This window comes from Amborella trichopoda, chromosome 8 (genome assembly GCF_054954075.1).
Source record: "Amborella trichopoda isolate Santa Cruz 75 chromosome 8, AtrichopodaSantaCruz75HAP2 v2.0, whole genome shotgun sequence".
In the NCBI taxonomy this organism is placed as follows: Eukaryota; Viridiplantae; Streptophyta; class Magnoliopsida; order Amborellales; family Amborellaceae; genus Amborella; species Amborella trichopoda.
In genome coordinates, this window is record NC_142343.1 from 25,884,838 (window position 1) to 25,905,057 (window position 20,220).

At 38.1% G+C, this 20,220-nt stretch overlaps 1 long non-coding RNA gene across 2 annotated transcripts in view; it reads right to left on the reverse strand.

Moving 5' to 3' along the window:
- Window positions 1–17,556: 17,556 nt before the first annotated feature.
- The window catches only part of LOC110007160 (uncharacterized), a 52,370-nt gene continuing 49,706 nt past the window's right edge, over window positions 17,557–20,220 (reverse strand). The window contains exon 3 of one of the 2 annotated variants that reach the window (XR_016061481.1): window positions 17,557–17,910. This is a non-coding gene — a long non-coding RNA (uncharacterized LOC110007160). The remainder of the gene's footprint in view (window positions 17,911–20,220) is intronic. The other variant, XR_016061474.1, reaches the window with a different exon arrangement.

Sequence of the window (20,220 nt, forward strand, 5' to 3'; positions counted from 1 at the left end):
TGAATTTAGTCGTGCATGAAGATGATATACGCAATGACACGGAGTGGACACCAAAACCAAGTAAACAATAGATCACAGAAAAAGGATGGAATTTCCTAGAGAAACCTAGTCTTCATATCGAAATGGATCCAACAACACCACCAACAAGGGTGGGATTTGCCTAGAGAAACTAAATTGAATAAATAGGTTCAAATATGCTATGGGACTTGAGCTCCATCAATAGATACAGCATGGCACATAAAGGACCAGTGTACATCATAAAACCAAATTTCAGTTTAAATAGGAAATTCAAAAGCGCATCTATAAGCTCCTCTGGGGAAGTATCCTCCTTACAAATCACCAACGAGCGTGAGATTTTTCATTGTAGAGCAATGGCCGGTCCAAAGCTTTGGTCCTAAGCCAGTTCAACTCTGCCAATGCCAGTCCCAAGCTGGTCATGCCGATCTCAAGCCAAGAGAAAGGAGGAGGGTTGTGTCAAGTTGGCAGCCGGCATAAAACTTGCCAGAATCATGACACCATATTTAATAAGACGCAACTCCCTAAAAGCAATCCCATTCTCTGAGTAAATTAAATAGAAAATCCACAAGAAAAAACCAAGTTTTTTTTTTCCCAATAGGTTCATAAGAAAGAACCAAGTTCTTTGAACTAGCACCCACATATCCAATCCTCATCCATCCACTAATACTTTTCGTTTCGAAGCTTAGTTGCCATTAGTAATCACATTATTATCGTCTCAAAAATCTAATAAACCCCATATTTTGCATCAAATCAAAACTCAAATTGGTGAGAACAATGATCCAAATAGAAAAACCATCATTCCAATAAAAATTGGGTCATTGTAGAGAAGGAACAGCAACTAAAAAACCAATAAACCAAAGCCCCGAAACCAGTAGTCATCCCGCCTTTCTCTATAAAATGAACAAAAAGAAACCAAAACACCCTAGAAACTTATTACCTTGAACCCATCTGCATAATCTCTATGACTACCCATGAAGCCAAGCTTCAATAAAATAGGTAAAAAAAAAAACCATACATCTTCTCACTAGTACCATGAATTAGACCTTTTTCTATAGAAAAGATGACTGCAGAAGGCCATCAGAAAGCTAAATCTCCAATTAGTACATGTTTTTTACCAGAACAAAACCCTAGCAAATCCCAACCTCATTGTACGTTAACCTCACACATGCAACCCTAAAAACTCACATTTATTGCAAAAAATTCTTTTTCGGCATCACAATACAGCTCGAAATCAAAGCATGATAAGGGAAACTAAAGATCTATATTAGACCGTTTTGATTTCATATACAGAACCTCGATAATAATACAGGGGAGAATGAATTTTTGAAGGAAAGGAATCAAGTTCCTCTCTAAATTGTTACAGAAAAATTAACCATTTCAATGAAGAGAGACAGAGAAAAATTACTTGGGATCTTGAACTTCGTCTCGAGAAACCGTGACGTGAATTGAAATTGTTTCAAAGGAGTTCAATATAAGTTATTTAAAAAAAATACTTTAAAAGTAATCTTCGAAAATAATGGTTACCAGTTTTATCACCGTTTAATATGTAAATGGATCGTGATGAGAGAGCGAATACTATGACTTGAGTTATTCATGTGAGGTGGGCCTTTTCTCTTTCAAGAATCAAGGGCGATCAATTGGACGGTGATGATGCTTGTGACGGTCAAGGTTTCCAAAAATGCTAGGCGGCCTCCCTGGCGGCCCGCGCTTAAGCGGGCGGCCCATAGTTTTAAAAAAATGAAAAACGCCTTACGACCCTCGTTGCCCGCTTAGCCCACCAGTGTAGGGCCATCTGGGTCTAGGCAAGCGGATTTTTGGTCCAGGCAGCCTAGCCGCCAGGCAGACCGGTTTTTAAAACATTGATAATACCCATGCAAAAGTCTATCGTAGAGAGAGAAAGTCCATTTTTAGTGAGAGAGGGAACGCGACTACCATTATTTATGCAATTTATGGAACAAAAGCTCATTCCAAGTCCATCAATTTTTTGAAGCTCCAAGCTCTGTTTTCTTTGCCATAGCCTTTGTTCCAAAACTTGTACAGGTCGATTTCATGTACTCTTGGTTATGAATCTTATACCTTAAAGCTTTCACTTTTGAAATTTTAGTGCAGTTAATCGTTTTCAGCAATATCAGTAGCCTCATTTTCTACAGAGAATTTGTGGTAAACTAATTAGTTTATTTTCTTTTTATTTTTGAGGGATTTATGATAATTATAGCCTTGATTTGATTTCTTTTATTTAAGGGATTTCAGAAAATTTATTAATTTTGAAGCTTGAAAATTTGATAAGTTTAAAATGTTCTCTTTTTTTGATAAAATTTAATCATTGCGTTAAATTTCATGTTCAATATTTTCTTTTGATTGATGTCATGTACTCCAATAGAAAAGTAATAAATTTGCAGTTCAGATTAAGTTCACACTCTTCCTTGTTATTTATGACTGGTTGCTTTTTGTATGTGTTATGGGCATCTACCATTAGTGTTCGGAGAAAGTTCCATGCAGCTATCTTTTGGTTGCACTGATTAGGCATTTGATGACAACTGTTAGATATATATTTTGACATTGTAGGTTCCATTTAAAATATTGTTAATAGCTTGCACTTGGAGGAAGTATATTTTTCATCCAGTATGTTCAACTTCATCCTTGTTGTTCTTAGGGGATGTGTTAGGGCCCCATCTCATGTAGGTTACTTTTGTAGTATTTAAAAAGGGACGCTGAACTTAGTTGGTATGAAAGCTTGCAAACATATCCTCCCTTGAAGAAGATGAGGTACTTTGACACAGGTGTTTGAGGGTATTTTTCAACACTTAGATCCTCCCTTGAAGATGAAAGGATACTTTGACACAGGTGTTTGACGGTATTTTTCAATACTTATATCCCCGATACAAATAAGGAAAGAGCAGTTTGCGACCTAGGGCCACAGGACCAAAATGCTTGTGGACTACGAAAGCCATAGGACAATAAGCCTTGATCCAGAAGTAAAATTTTCGACAGTCTCAGAATGGCCCAAGAAGGTTCAAGATTGTGCCTAAGGGTCTCCTAAGAACACTTGCCAAGTTTTGTCGCGATCCGACAAATTTAAGGCAGTGTAGATACAAAAACAGTTTTGGAAAATCGACCTTTGACGTGCTGGAAATGGACCTTATCAATGTTTTAAAAAATAGACCGCCCGATGCTTAGGCACCCAAAAAACATTTTTCGCACGCCTAGACCTAAGTGCCCCAACTTGGGCGGCTGTACCTGGGCGGGCGCCCAGGCGGGCTAGGTGGGCACCCAGCGCTCAATCTGGGCAGGCGCCCAACATAGTTTTACTAATTTTTTTTTTTTAACTTTGCCCAAAAGGGCAAAGGGGGTCATTTTGACCCCCAAGTTTGTATAAAATAAGTTTAGGGGTTTATTTTCAACCCCAAACTGAAAAAAAAACAAGAAACCCTCAATCTTAAACTTATTTATTGGAATCTAAAGCAATTTCTGAGAATAAAAAATAATACTTGTGGATTGAAAAAGTTTGTTTTTCTTATTGAAATTATTTTTAGGGTGTTATTGGTGGTATTAGAAGACTTTTAAGTTGATTCGTAGCTCGACTGAGATAGCCAACATCGAAGATCAGAGATTGGGTAGAAAAGGTCAGTCTGTAATCTTTATTTGAGATTTATTTTTTCAATTTGAGATGTTTTCTGCGGGGTCTACTAGAGGTGGAGATCCGGGATGGAAATATTGTGTTAACCCAGATAAGAATGACAGAAATAAAATTATGTGTAATTTCTGTGGACATGTTTCTAATGCCTACATAAATAGATTTAAGAAACATCTTGCCGGTATTAGAGGTGACGTCGTCCCATGTAAAAAAGTCCCAGATCTTGTAAAGAAAGAAATTTTGGAGTATATTGAAGCTGAAAAGAGTAAAAAAGTTGCAAAAAAGAAGGATATAACAGAATTAAAGTCAGGGGTTCATATTTTTGACAATAATACTGAAACTGAAGAAGAGGATGATGAAGAGGGGGAAGAAGAGGTAGCCATGGTTGGTACCCATAGCTCTAAGATCAAGAGGGCTTTTGGGTCTAAGAAGGCTCGTACGAGAGGGCCTATGAGTTTCTTTACACTTAGCCCTGAGACAGTAATTGAGAAAGGCAAGAGAAAGGGGAAAAAACAGTTGACAATTGAAAATAGGTTTAAAAAGGAAGATAGAGCTAGGGTGATTCAGTATATTGCTCGGTGGTTTTACTATGCAAACATTTCTTTTAACTCTGCTAGTTTGAATAGCTCCATACAATGTTGGAAGCAATTGGGCAATTTGGGCCAGGTTTGAAAGCTCCAAGCCACTATTGAAGAAAGAAGTCGAGTATACTAATGAATATCTCAAGACTCATAAGGAGGGATGGGCTAAATTTGGGATTTCTTTGATGACAGATATGTGGAGTGATAGGAGGAGGAGGAGCAACATGAATTTATTAGTAAATTGTCCTACGGGTATAGTTTTTTTTAGCACAATCGATGCTTCCAATGATGTTCATGATGCGCATTATATTTTTTTTTTCATTGTTAAGGGTATTGAAGAGGTTGGGGAGGAATAATTCAAGTGGTCACAGGTAATGCTGCTCCCAATCTAGCTGCAGGTCGTTTGCTTCGACAAAAGAGGCCTCATATATTTTGGACTCCTTGCGCTGCACATTGCGTAGATCTTATGCTTGAGGCAATTGGTGAATTGCCTCTTATTAAAAGAATTATTTTTAAGGCTAAGGAGGTTACAATCTTCACATACAATCACATAATTACCATAGCATGATGCGCAAGTTTACAAAATAGAGAGGGCTAGTGAGGCCTGGGGTCACTAGATTTGTCACTGCCTACCTTAGTCTACAGAGCGTATATAAGAGGATGATCACATTAAGGTCTATGTTTGCTTCAGATGAGTGGAGTAGGTGTAAGTGATCTAGAGATGCCAAGGGAAAGAAGACAAGAGACATTATTCTTTCGAAATATTTTTGGCGTGGGGTGAAGCATGCGATATTAGTATTTCTTCCTTGGTGAAGGTCTTGCGCTTGGTTGATGCTGATAAGCCCTCCATGGGCTTTATATATGATACAATGGAAAGGGCTAAGAATGAGATTGCAGAGAATTTGGATGATGATGCAGCGAAGTATGCCCCAAGATTATAGATTGGGATATGCAGCTCCATAGACCATTGCATGCAACGAGGTACTACTTGAACCCCAAATTCTTTTATGCAGATGCAAATATTGAGTCAAAAGGGGTAATTATGGATGGTTTTAATGAGTGCCTTGAGAAATTAGTTCTTGATCCAAATATCCAATATAAGATATCATTTGGAGAGCTAATTTCGTACAAGTGTTCGTTGATGTCATTTGGGAAAGATATGGTATTTTAAGGCAGAGAAACAAAGACGAACCAGGTAATATTCTTTTGATTATGTACTTTTGTTTTATAAAATATAAATTTATAATTTTCTTTCAAGTTTTGATAACGTTAAATACCTAAATTAATTATAAAGGTTGCCCGCATATTGCAGCCCGATGGTGGAGACAACATGGGAGTAGCGCTCCAAACCTTTAGAAGATGGCTATGCGGATCTTGAGTTTGACAACCAGCTCTTCTGATTGTGAGCACAATTGGAGTTCATTTAAGATGGTATTTTACTATTTTAAAGGAATAAAATTTTTTATGCTTTTTTTGTTTATAAGGTCATATTCATTTTGTAATATAGCTTCATAAAAGGTAAGAAGATCATAGACCTATAGTAGTTACTTATGCATTATTTTTCCTTATAGTTGCATACAAAGAGAAGAAATAGGCTTGAGCAAAAGAAGCTCAATGACTTGGTTTTTGTTAGAGAAAATCAAAGGCTCAAGGAGAAGAAAAACCAGCCAAAGGAGGACCCTATCTCTTTGAAAGACATGGAGAATGCTTTAGATTGGCTAGTTAGTGACCCTAATACTGAGGAGGTCTTCCCTGGGGAGGGTTTGACATGGGCAATGGTCGATGAGGCTTCAGGGCAAGCTTTTGATCTCAGGAGGGCCACTCGAGCAATTTCTTCTGCTGGTACTTCACGGAGGGAGATAGAGGAAGAGGAGGCAGATTCAGAAGAATCTATGGAAGAAGAGGAATATGTTGAAGAGGGTGATGATTATGATGATGACGGCCTCAATTCTGATGCAGATGAAGGCAATGAAGATAATGATTCTGATTCTTATCGATGTCTTGATTGTCTTCTCTCTTCTTTTGAAGTAACTTTAATACTTAATTGCACCATCTTGGTTTGGGCTTTAGACATTTGGAGTTTGAATGATTTTTATTTAGTTATGTGGTTTGTAATTTTTTTTGCCTTTTTGGGCTTTTTGTTGTGTGGTTTACTGATTTTTCTATAGTTTTGGAAGTCAGTTTGTTGATGACTTAGAGAGTTGGAGACTTGGAATCTTGGATGTTATTGTGGTTTATTTTATGGATATAGAATATGCCAATATGGAGAATTTCTGAATTTGAGAGTTGGAGACCTTATTACTGCCTATTAGACTTTTAAATGTTTTGTATGGTTCAAATTTTGGAATAAATTACAAATTTTGACACAAATATATGCATATATGTGCATTTGGATAACAAATATATATAAAAAAAACTAAGAATTTGCACCGCAAGGCGCCCGAGGTTTTGGGCGCCCGCTTAGGCGTTGGGCGTCAGGTAGGCCACCTAGGGGCCGCCTATTTTTGAAACCTTAGACTTTATAACTACAATCCTATCACCGGAGAGTCAAACGATTGTGGGACCACTGTCATTGGATCCGAAACGTTTGAAAACCCCCAGGAACCAAGTTTCGACTTGATCGGACGTTTTTGGACCAAGTTATGGCCAAATTACCCAAAACGGGTAAGTCACAAATATTGCAGTGCACCCTCATTGAACAAAATTCCATTAATGGAAACAGAGTTTTATGATTTTGGGCTGAACTTTGGAAGGCCATATCTCTCTAGTCCCAGGTCAAATCAAGCCCAAATTTTGGAAGCATGTTCGTCTCGTCGGTCTGAACGTTTCGATATATGGCACGACCCATGTCGTGGCTTGAGCCGGGAGAAAAACTACAGAGAAGATCATGATTGAACAGCCATATCACTACGCTCGCGTATCGGATCGGCCTCAAACTAGATCCGTTACGACCACAGCATCGGAGGGTTCATCCGGACCTAACATCATGTACGATGGACGGTTGGATTCACTGTAAAAAGGTGATGAAGTCACTGCAATTTCTAGCCACCATAAACCAAATTTCGGCCACCAAATCGAGCCACGTTCGTTGCCAAATGTTCATGACAACATGCTCGTCAAAATACAGTGAAGAAATCTTCGAAAGATAACAAGAAACAGACGTGATCTTCAATCAAAGATCGCACATTTCTTATAATTTTCACACCTTGTGATCGTGACCGAAAAACCCGATCCATGGCTCGAAATAGGTATCAAAACGACTGTCTCCCCTGAGCTAATCAAGAAAGAAAATAATCTTTTGGCTGGATAGAGATGGGAGAGACCCTGAACGGATCCCGAAAGATCGCAAGGGTTGCATGTTCATGATAGGGACTAAATTGAAATTTCAAGATTTGTGGGAGTGGGGCAAAATAGTCATTTTGCCCCTATTTTATTATTTTTATTTAATTAAATTAAATATTATTTTTTAGCAATTAGGTTAAAAATTGGGCATCGACCCATGTTTGTATTCAATTTCTATATAAGCACGTGATGCTCTCTTGTAATAGGCCCCATCTTGATGAATTAGAAATTTGGGATTTTGCTTAACTTTTGGGTCGCGATTTTCTTCCTTGGAGAGAGAGAGAAAGGAAAGAGAAGATTTTAGGCGGGTACCCTTGGACCATCAAGGTAACATTCTCTCTCCTCTCTTCTTTCCATTCTCTCTTCTTTCCTTTCTCTCTCGTCCTCTTTCCTTTCTCTCTCTTCTTCTTTTCTTTTCTCTCTCCTCTACTTTCTTTTCTCTCTCTTCTTTCATTTAAATTTCTTCTTTTCTTTCTCTCTCTTCTTTCATTTATCTTTCTTCTTTCCTCTTTCTCTCTTCTTTCATTTATCTTTCTTCTTTCCTTTCTCTCTCTTTCTCTTTTTGCTTGCTTGATTGGATGGCAGGCTGAGCCTTTTCCCGTGTGGTAGGCTCAGTTGTCATCTATGTCTTTTATCTTCTCTCTCTTGTTTGCTTTCCCCTGATTGGCACGGCAGACTAAGTCTCTTCTTGTGTAGCAAGCTCAACTGCCGTCCATGTCTTTCTATCTTCTCTCTATTGTCTGCTTTCCTCTGATTGGCACGACAGACTGAGCCTTTTCCTGTGTGGCAGGCTCAGCTGCCCTCAATGTCCTTTTATCTTCTCTCTCTTGTCTGCTTCCGCTGATTAGCATGGTAGATTGAGAGCCTTTTCTCGTGTGGCAGGCTCAGTTGCCATCCATCTCTATCTCTCTCTCTTTCTGGCACGACAGATCTACCTGTCGTGCCCAACTTTTTTCTTTTTCTTTCTCTTATTTTTCTCTCTATTCTGTCTAGCACGACAGGGTCAACCCACCGTGCCTGACTTCTCTCTGACTACTCTCTTTTCTCTCTCTGTCTGGCACGGCAGGGTCAACCCTCCGTGCACAACTGTTATCTCTCTCTTCTCTATCTGGCATGGTAGGGTTAAGCCGTCGTGCACAACTTCTTTCTTGTTTCTCTCTTCTCTCTGTCTGGCACTACAGGGTCAACCCGCCGTGAACGACTGTTCTCTCTCTCTTCTCTGCCTGGCACGACAGGGTTAACCCGCCGTGCACGACTTCTTTCCGTCCTCTCTCTCCTCTCTGTCTGGCATGACAGGGACTCCCCACCATGCCTATTTTTCTTCTCTCTCTTCTTCTCTCTTCTCTTTCTCTTCTCTTCTCACTTCTCTTCTCACTTCTCTTCTCTTCTCTTCTCTTCTCTTCTTCTCTCTTTCTTTTCATCTCTTCACCCTTTTGGAAGGTTTAGCGAGAGCCAAGCTAACCTTCACCCTCTTTATTTTCTCATTCCTTTTCTTCTCTCTCTACTTTCTTCTTCTTCCCTCCTTCTTTCTTCTTTCTTCTCCTTTCTCTCTTACTTCTTTTTGTTTCTTATCCCTTTTGGAAGGTTTAGCGAGAGCTAAACTAACCTTCACCCTCTTTCTCATCCCTTTTCTCCTTTCTCTCTTTGAAGAGCTAGGTGAAAGCCAAACTAGACTAGTCTTCATTTCCCTTTTTCCCTTTCTACAAAAATATTTTCTTTCTTTACCTCTGAAGAGCTAGGTGAAAGCCAAACTATCATTCGTTTCTATTTTATTTTTGTCTATTCTCCCTTTTGGAAGATTTAGCGAGAGCTAAGCTAACCTTCACCCTCTTTCGCATCCCTTTTTTTCTTCTTCTCTCTGAAGAGCTAGGTGAAAAGCCAGACTAACCTTCATTTCCCTTTTTCCCTCTTTACAAAAATATTTTCTTTCTTTAATTGAAGAGCTAGGTGAAAGCCAAACTAGCCTTCGTTTCTATTTTCTTTCTTTACTCTCTTTCTTTGAAGAACCAGATGAAAGCCAAACTGGTCTTCGTTCCTTCATTTCCCTATTCTCTCTCTATTTTCTCCTCGTTCTGTCTCTTTTTTTTCCCTCTTTACTTTCTTCATCTCACCCCTTTTCCCTCATTATTTTAATTAAGGAATGATATCTGAGTCCCCTATTAAGAAGACGACGAAAGGCTGTTCAATTGACATGGACTTAACGACAATATTCCCCATTTTCCCTTTTGAATGTACACACTTGTGTGCATTCACCCAAAGATAAGATGGGGTCTTCTGACCCACTTGTCTGTATCTCTAATGTGTGTGTGTGGTTGCAGGAAAAAAGAAATAGGTCAAGGGAGGTGATTCCGAACCGTCCACAAGCCATGAGGCATTCCGCGTGATCTAGGAAGATGCCCACGTGAGCTGCCCGAGTGTGTCACGGACCCACCTTAGGTGAGTCCCACCTCACTATCCAAATTCCTCTCTCATCAGTTGGTATTCCTACCCACGTCCTCTTTTTGCAGTTCCCTATAGAGCAATCTCAGGTCTCGGATCCGTCTCGAACTCGAAACCACGCCACTAGGTCATCTCGACCCAGAGGGTGAGATCGAGGCATCTAACCAGCACGAGGTTTAGAGAAAGACGATGCATGGGGTCGAGACAAAAAGAGCAGGGATTTTAGGGCATTGAGAGAGAGGGGAGGGTTTGGTTAGAGAGGCCCTAACGGTAAAACTCAAACAGAATGCTATTTCGGATCTGGGCGAGTGATAATTTCCGGGAACCTACTGCCCACCTCCTAACGTGGGGATTACATTTCCAAATATTTGCTCTCTATCATGGTAAAACTTCGTCCTATGAGACAAATTTACATTGGCTTTAGGCAAGAAGCAAACTTCGTCCATGCTTGACTGCTGGCGTAGGCAGTAAGAACACTTCCACGAGATCGCATGCCAAAAGTGTATCCCAATGCCCCCACGGGAGTCTCACAACCCATCCAGGATTTCCCATGTGGGCATAAGGTATCCCAGATGGGTTAGCCAATAAGATAAAATAACATATGATTTGGTTTATTGCATTTCCTTTCATTGTTATGCATCTTTCTTTGATAGTTTCCACGCACACAACACACACACACACACACACACACACACACATATATATATATATAGGAAGAGACTAACAATGCCTATAGGTGAAATGCTACAGTGATTTTGCCTATAGGTTCATAACCGTCCGAAAAAAATTAGACGGCATGGATAAAATGATCGTTACGGACCTAGCATGACCGTGTCAACAATTCACGCAAAAGCGCCACGGACATTACACCATCTGTTGCGGGTATGTTCAATAAACCGCCATGTACATAGCAAGTCCGTGGCAGGGTGAAACACTATTCATTTTCGCCTGTAAAAGTTTTCAAGAATTTGTCATATATATATATATATATATATATATATATATATATATATGGGAGTCCCTACTGTACGCCCATACGCGACTGCTACAGTAAACGCCCACGGCCCAGATTGAATTTGGGCCGATCTGACGGTTACGACCTCATTTCGTGTTTGAATTTTCATTTTTTTCCTACAAATCCAAATCACTTGAAATTTGGAGCATCTATTATTCAAAAATAGGAGAATTTAATAAAAATATAAATAATAATAATTTTTGGGGGCATTTTAGTCAATTTATATTTCGCGAACTATTTTTTTATATTCTTAGTAGGTGTGCCATGATGAGAAGAATGAACGCTCCAAATTTCAAGTGATTTGGATTTGTAGAAAAAAATAAAAATTCAAACACGAAATGAGGTCGTGACCGTCAGATCAGCCCAGATTGTATTTGGGCCGTGGGTTGTCATGAACGCGAGCCTTTGTGATTCACCTAACACCGTGATCGCATTGTACATTGTACAATGTTGTTCAGTGTAACCTTAGGGTTGTCCTGGACGCGAGCCTTTAATCTTATTTGCCACCCAATAACTTGAAGCAAGCGGCAGATGAACCCTTTCCATTGGATCAATACAAGTGTGCTCATTAATCATGGATTTCACTTTAAAGTATGTGGTGATGCCTAATCTTAAGCATCGTACTTGCCACATGCATCCCTCTACCTTGCAATTTTCCCAAACCCCACCCCTGCTTACTTTTGACAAGCTTCAAAACTAAATTATTGTGCACAACAAAATGAACCAGATGACGCCGACACTTATTTACATTTTCGAAATATTGGCAAATTTCCAAAACAACCTCTATACCAATTCCTCTAAATGGACTGTCAATTGGTTCAATATCGTCCATATTACGCTCTAGTACAAGCTCGAACTCGTTCTCTATTTGGACAACACCACTTGACTGCCCTCCAAGTAAAGGTGCATTAGACCGTATGTTAACACAACAACAATAAGCTAACCTAACCAAATAACAAATATTTGTGAACATGGATGATTCACATACCTCTTAATTGTAGATAGGCCATCACCATTAGGTTTTGCCGTTTGAAATTCTATTCCATAAAAAACGATAGAGGAATGTTCCTAGGATCAAACTATTTCACGGAAATTTAGTGAAATGACCATAAATATAATTCTGGAGCTTTCTAATGTACGAAAAATCTGAAAAACATTAATATATATAACCATATACTTGTTTTAGAAGCCTTTTTGGTTTTTTATAATAAAATCTTATGCATGTCCCTTTACTATAAGATAGATTTACTTTTGGGTTTTCTATTCCTCAATCTATATTGCTTTCAATAAATCTGAAGAGGCCAAAAAGGTAGTATTGACAAGCCCTATGATGATGTCTGTGACTCGATTCTCACCAAAGGGTAGAGACCCAAAATCTCCACTGACTTACCGGTTTTTTTAGAATGACCTGGGGCCAAGCCCTATGATGAGGTATCTGACTCCATTCTCACCTAACGCATTAAAAAACCACTAATGATTTTAAAAACAGGTAGGGACTCATCATCCTCATTGAATTACCCCAAAAAAAAAAAAAATGGGGTCATGGTGGTAGCATCACTTGTGCCCCAGAAAACGTCTAGGATTCCATTCTCACTTAATACATTAAAAAATCACTAATAACCTAAAATGGATATCACTTAACACATTAAAAAATCACTAATGATTTTAAAAGGGTAGGGCCTCATTATCCCTACTGAATTACCAAAAAAAAACAAAAGGGTTACCGAGGAAATGAGCCTCAAGGTGCTCATATCTCGTTTGACATTGACAATGAAATGGGTTGTGCCATATTTTGGTCGGTCTCTATGTATAGTAAGTGCTTATGGTTCTTAGCCACTTCAGGAATTGCCCTTAATGAGGATTTTAGAAACATTTATTAGGAGGTGAGTCATAAAAATTGTTCCTAGTTTTGATAATAAAGGGTTTTCACAATACTTATTCGGCTATACGTAATTTACTCCAGAAACTGGGAGGTCAACTAATTCATGGTTCTGAATGAACTTTGCCTACAACATGCCATCATACCAGGATATTAGATTTATTTGGCCATCATGCCAAATTATAATCACCTGCACCACACCATGGAAGATCACCCACCAAATTATAATCAAACATGCCCCTAATATTCCAATAGAGTATCTTCATCTTCATATGAAATATAGCATGTTCCTTTTACTGTGATTGAGCCAAAATGTGCAGGCAGTGGCTCATTGTTAGATTACACATCTATGACATGCACTCTGTCATAGGTAATTTGACTCACTAGCCCTCAGGCTCTTTGTTTATACATTTCCTTTACTGCGTCCATCATGCCTTCTATTGTCGTGTCCTCCTTCTTGAGCCACCTCTTATGGCAATAACCTGGAATGCTCCCGCAATCTCTTCCATCTCACACACTACATTCATAGTTAAGAACATTTCTCCCATATTGTCTCTCGGCATAGAGATCCTTCATTCCTTAGCCGAGTTAGCAAACCACTGGTTTTCATCTTCTAGTGTGTCATCTTCTGGACCATTGAGCCCCTCCAATTTAGTCACAGAGACCACTGATAGAGGGTCTACCTCTAACTATTTGATCAACTCCATTCTACGTTGGAGCAGGTCATAAGCCCTCAGGTGATGGAGAATGGATGTTTTCTCTTTCTATCAGAAAGGCTTCCAATAGTTATAGAGCACTTCAAAACCCTTGAACACCACTGCTACAAGCTTGGCTTATCTATAATACGAGGGCTGAATGATCCAACTATGACTATTTTTAGCAAAACCTCCCTCTCTCAAACCACCTCTTTCTGCATATCGAGCATTGTGGTTTTAAGAAAAGATATCCTACTTAAAATGTTGCCCTCTTATCTATCTCTCCAATAAGAAAAAGGGCAAAAAAAAGGAAAACAAAGAAACAAAGATTGATAGTGGGACAAAGATCCCGACTCATATCAAATTAATAAGAATTAAACATGCAAATATCGATATTGACAGGAGTATGTATCATAACAATGGACATTTCGTTGATTCTGTTTACATTAAGATTTACGATAGAATGTGCATGACTCCATTCTGGATAGAAATTAGCCAACTTCATTAATTTTTGATGGCTTGACCATGTTTGATCTATAAGCTGGTTCATTGCAGTACGATGTGACTTTGGACATCATTTCTTGGCCTATTCCAACTCAGTTTTTTGGTAAGACGACCTCATCAACTGGCTTAGCTAGGGACTCACCCCACTGTGCCTCACTAGAATTTTTGGAGACATCACGGGGTCATTGACTGGAAGCTCTCTTTGATGACTCAAGCTTGAAGGGAAGAATACATTTCTTTCGACCTTGCTGGGCCCGGGTAACTAAATTAGCTGGGGTGAAAGTATTGTTTAACTACGGGATGAGAATGAATTTGCATTTAGCTCCTTTATTTTATCTCTACCTTTTGGCGCCTCATCTCCCCCTCACCCTCCTTGAGCTCGTGTCTCAAATACAAAATGTATAAATTGTGTTTCTTTGACCCAATCTTGAGATGCTTGATATGGATATTCTCTCCTTCAAATCCTGCTCGAGCTCCAATAGGTCGTTGGGATTTTAGAGATTACTGAGATTTGAGATTCTTGGGCATGATGAACAACTGATAGAGATTCGTCACCACCATCAATGGATGAAGAGCTAGTCCGCCCCTTCCTCTTGGAGGAAGCCCCTTGTGGGTGGTGAGTGCTGTTAAAATCGCACCTTGAATACTTGCAGGAGAAGAACAAGTTGTGGCATGCATAGAGATGGATAGAGAGGAGGCCAAAGGAGAGTGATGCGACCCCTTATTCTTTTTTAAGTGAGGGGCTGCAGTCAAAACATATATGTTTTCTAACTCTAATTAATTGAGGGTTAGATACGGATACAACTAAATCTTGAAATTACATAATTTCCCTTTATAATGAAAACAAAACTATAAATACAATAGTAAGCTGTAGCAGTATACGAAATTGCCGATATTTTCTTGATCACTTATGGCTAAAACTCCCCCTAAACCTGTACATCATGTTTTGACATGTACAACTTGTCCTTCAAATACAATGTTGCTCCTTTGGTAGCCCTTTTGTAAGTATATCTGCTATTTGTTCTTTTGTGCTCGATCTTGCTACAATTTCTTCGGCTTCAGCTCGTTCCAACATGAAATGATAACCTATCTGAATATATTTAGATCGATCATGATCTATTGGATTTGCTTCCAAGGCAAAGGCACTCTTATTATCACGAAAGGATTTTTGAATATTTTTTTCATGCCCAATGTGGTCATCAGACTGTGGATCCATAACATCTCTAATATACTAGCTCCCTGCGATAGATATTTTAGCTTCAACACTTAGCTAATGTCTTGTATTTCTTACTTCTCCACGATATCACGTTTTTCCCAAATTAAAAACAAAATCCAGAGACTGAACTTCTTGAATTGGAGTCACCAGCCCAAGCAGCATCCGAGTGTCCCATTGTTGATGCAATTTGCAAGTTGACGAGTGACTATAGAAAATGGATGGGAGGAAGACATTTTTGTAAAATGAAGAATATGGGTATCCCATTGTTGATGCAATTTGCAAGTTGACGAGTGACTATAGAAAATGGATGGGAGGAAGACATTTTTGTAAAATGAAGAATATGGGGCACAGTAGGTCAAAGGAAGAACGTGGGTCAAAGTAAGTCCAATTGATTTATCACAAATTAATGGCGGATCTTCTTGTAGTACACATAAAGTTCTATCTTGGATGAGGAGATATTTCATCTTCCTCTTCCACAAGCCAAAATTAGACCTATTCAGTTTTTCTATTTTTGAAATTTCAATCATAACAATTCTACTAGTCAGGTCCAATATTTTTTAAGTTCTAAACAAGTAAGTTTGCAAAAAGGCAAAAATGAAGCACCAAAATTATTTAATATGTGGTCAATTCCTACACACAGAGAGCTCCAATTACTTGATAACCAATATTAATGATACTTGAGTATCCATTAGAGAAAAAGAGAAAGAAGAGAAAAGTATTAAAGGATCGTTTTTTCATTAAAAAAATTGAATCGTAAATCTAAATTATTCTTGATCAAAAAAGAGAGAGAAGAGAAATAATTTAAAGGATCTTTTTTTTAGAAAAAATATTGAATCGTAAATCGTAATTATTCTTGATCGAAGGTTGCGATATCAATAGAAAGCTTCGGAGAGAAGTTTAGAGAATGAACAGAAAGCGAGAGACCTTGAGAAATTAAAAAGATCACATGAACATGCGTTCTAGTAACTAAATAACACCTAAACTAGGGGATATATCGAGGGTATCCTCATTGTCTATGTCAAACGAAATATGAGCACCTTGAGGCTCATTTCCTCGGCAACCCTTCATTAGTGATTTTTTCATTCAGTGGGATAACAAGCCCTACTCTATTTAAATCATTAGTGATTTTTTAATGTGTGGATGAGAATGGAAGCCTAGACATTAGCTGGGGCACAAGTTATGCTACCACAACGACCCCTAGTTATGCTACCCTATCCTTCTTGACATATCACATTCTTTATTCCCTTACCCCATTATCATCATCTACCAACCTTGCCCTCACCTTCTTCAGAGTGTATTTCTGACTCTACTACATACTTGACATCTTCAATCAAGCATGCGTTTAGAACGTACTTAGTCTCTATATGGGGGCTAAGCAATATATTTCAAGGTGATCATTGGAATGTATCGAGTCTTGTATAAGACTAAAAGTACACCACTTACCCAAAAAAAAAGATTAAAAGTACACCCAAAAATGATGAAAAGATCCATAGAATGCACTGTTATGATCACTGGTTATGGAAATCATAGGTGTGGAAGAGCCTCTCTCTCTCTCTCTCTCTCTCTCAATGAAAGAAAAAAAAAAATCTGGTTTCTCAAAAGGCCATGGTCACAGGGTATTCTCAAAATGGGCTTCTAAATCAAACCATGATAAATGAGGAAGGCATTGTAACCCGAGTTAGCTACCATTCCCTAACATCCGGTCAAATGGGCCCTCCAAAAAACCATGCAAACAGTAAGTAATCATGTTGGGTCTTTATGTGCAAGTATACACATGTAGGTTCCGATGTGTGTGCATGCCCATGCATATGGAAGGTATGTTTCTTTGTTACATAAAGCCAAGCTCTTAGACCATCTGAAATACAGAGCGTGAATCATCTTTCAAGGACCAAATAAGTTAACAGGAAATATAAAGGTAATCATATTGCCGTAATATTAGCTTTGGAAAAAAATTAAGAAAATAAACTAATTTTTATGGGTAAAATTCATATACATCATCAGACAATTCGAAAGATATATTCATTTAGCCATTGTTCAACAATAATGGACATAGTCATAAAGTTGGAAAACAACTGGCCCCTTTTTAGATAGCATTCAACTTTTATGAATGACACATTAGTCAGGAAGGGGTATTCAAATATCAAACTTCAAATACTCAAACAAGCTATCTCATTGCCCCATTAACTAGAAATAGTTTGTGACATAGGTCTAGTGAAAACTTGTGCCCTCAAAATCAAGAAAGAGTTGGCTGCTCATTCAATTATTGAGATGATTAGACTTGCAAGAACTATGGAAACTATGGAACATGTGCATACAAAGGATCCATATGAAAAGCCAATAATTTAACAATAATTTACTCTATTTATATCAGTTATGGTGCATATCTGCAACGAAACACACAAGATATATCAACCAAAGATTACGAAAATGCACCTGTTGGAACCTCCAAAAAGGAGTTAAACCAACAAGGGCACCACTGAGTTCATTCCAATGCAAAACCCCAACAGTAGGCACCACTGAGTTCATTCCAATGCAAAACCCCAACAGTAGGCATCACTGAGTTCATTCTGATGCAAAACACCAACATCTGTCATGCGCTTTACAAGGCCAATATGAGTCGGTGAAATTCTCATACTAGTAAAGCAATGTTCTCATAAAATATTCTCATACTAATCATGGAATATATAAGGTATCACTAATAAGAAGAAGACACTTTTCTTTATAAAACAGTGATGCAAAACTCACTATCAATCTATGAAACATTACACTCAACTATGTTTCATGGATTTTTTTTGTTTGGGTGTCATACCTATGTCTAACACGTATTGACCCACTACGGATTCAAATTCTTCTAGCTTCGACTTGTTCAATAAACATTATTACATCATTTTAGAGACTTGCTTTTCTTTTTTGATTTGAGTAGACGTATGCGAAATTTGAAAATGTCCATGGAATTTTAAAATAAGTTATGGACTCAGCCAATTAAGTTTTGTTGATTGTTTCGAGCTACTTATAATTAGATAAGATAGTAAACCTTGTCAAAATTTGTTCTCTTCATAATATCTTCTTCCTCGTGGCATGACGAATCTGACACTCTATACCCATAGTCATAAAACATCGCTCCAAAACAAAGCATTCAAATCAAGTTCCAAATCGAAAGCATGAAGTAAACATTTATTTGAGGAAGCCAAAAAGGTGAAGCTTCAGGGCTAAAAATAAAGCTATCCCTATATGACCGAATTCTTTGTTCAAACATAAGACATTGCCTAGGGCAGTTCATCAGCAATAGTGCAAATTCTTGTTTTTCAACCCAAACAAAATAGATGATGAAGATCAAGATCAGAATAGGAAACGAAGAAAGTTTAATCTAAGGAGCAATTTAATTGGTGGATAAAAACATCCTTAGAGACAACCAGGAAAAGCGCCAAGAAGATGCATTCCTAGCAGACAAATCATATTGTGATAATGTGAAGCACAATGTATAACATATTCCTTGTTTTTCAACCTAGACAAAACACATGACGAAGATCAAGATCAAAATAGGAAACTAAGAAAGTTTAACATACAGAGCAATTTTAACGCAAAAGCAAAAAATTTTATGGATAAAAACATCATTAAAGGCAACCAGAAAAAGTGTCCACAAAATGCATTCCTAGCAGACAAATCATATTGTGATAATGTGAAGCACAATCATGTACGTAACATTACGTTGGGATAAATATAATAAACATAAACTATTTTAGTATATAATTGGGTAGACGCTATGCACTCTCAAGGAAAACAGTGAGGTAAACAGTAGTTTCAAAGACAAAATTTCCCAACGTAACTGTATTGTACACTGTGCACAAGACGTAACTGTTTCCATGTGTTTTGTAATGGTAAAAACATGTGACTAGGCGCTAAGGGCATATAATGGAAATGAGATGACGGGTGACAAAGCTACTGGTAAAGAAAATCTCGGCAAGAGAAATATTCCCATTGCGAAAAATTGAAAAGCGACTTTCAAATTTCGAATCAAGTACGAGATAAGAAGATAAAGATCAAATGATAAAAATCAACATGATCTCGGAAAATTAAAGCGAATAAATATGAATAAGGAATTGCCACCACAAATAAAAAGGGACAAATGAAGTTCAAATTCAACTTTCAATCGACAATGAAGTGAATAGGGTGGCGCAGTGTTTCAAAATACGGACTGCCCAGTGCCAAGGGATCTGGGCGCATCACCCAAGCCTAGGCACACGAAAAAGGCCGAAATCCCTGGGTGCTAGCCTAGGTGCCCAGGATCCTGCCTAGGCACCCGCCCAAGGACTGTGCTTCGCTCAGAGGTGGAAAACACTTTCGGTAGGGGCATTTTTTGCTTTTTTTTTATACTAAGGGATCAAATTTGTTGTTTTTAGGTTTATTTGTAACCTGAAACATATTAGAGACCATTTTAGAGAGAGAAAAACCCCGAAAAACTAATTTTTTGTGATTTCTTTAGGATCAAAGGGTTTCTAAAAATTATGAGAAATTGACCAAAGCATCACCCATTGATATTAAATTTAATTTTTGATGTTTTATAAATCCATTGGAGGGTTTTTTAGAAGATTTTGAGTCCTTAAAAGTATCTTTGAGGTGGAAATTTGGAGATTGGGCAAGTAAGTGATTTTTTTCTTTTATTGCTTGTATAAGTTGTATTATTTTGAGATGTCTTCTTCGAGATCTAATAGGAGTAGTGATCTAGAAACATCTTGTCGATATCAGAGGGGATATTGCCCCATGTAAAAAGACTCTTGATGTTGTTAAAGAGGAAATAACCAACTTTTTTAGTATGGTAAAAATGAAAACAGATGAGAAATTTAACTCTATAGTGGAGATTAAGTATGCGGTTCGAGTTAGTTATGATGATGATGAT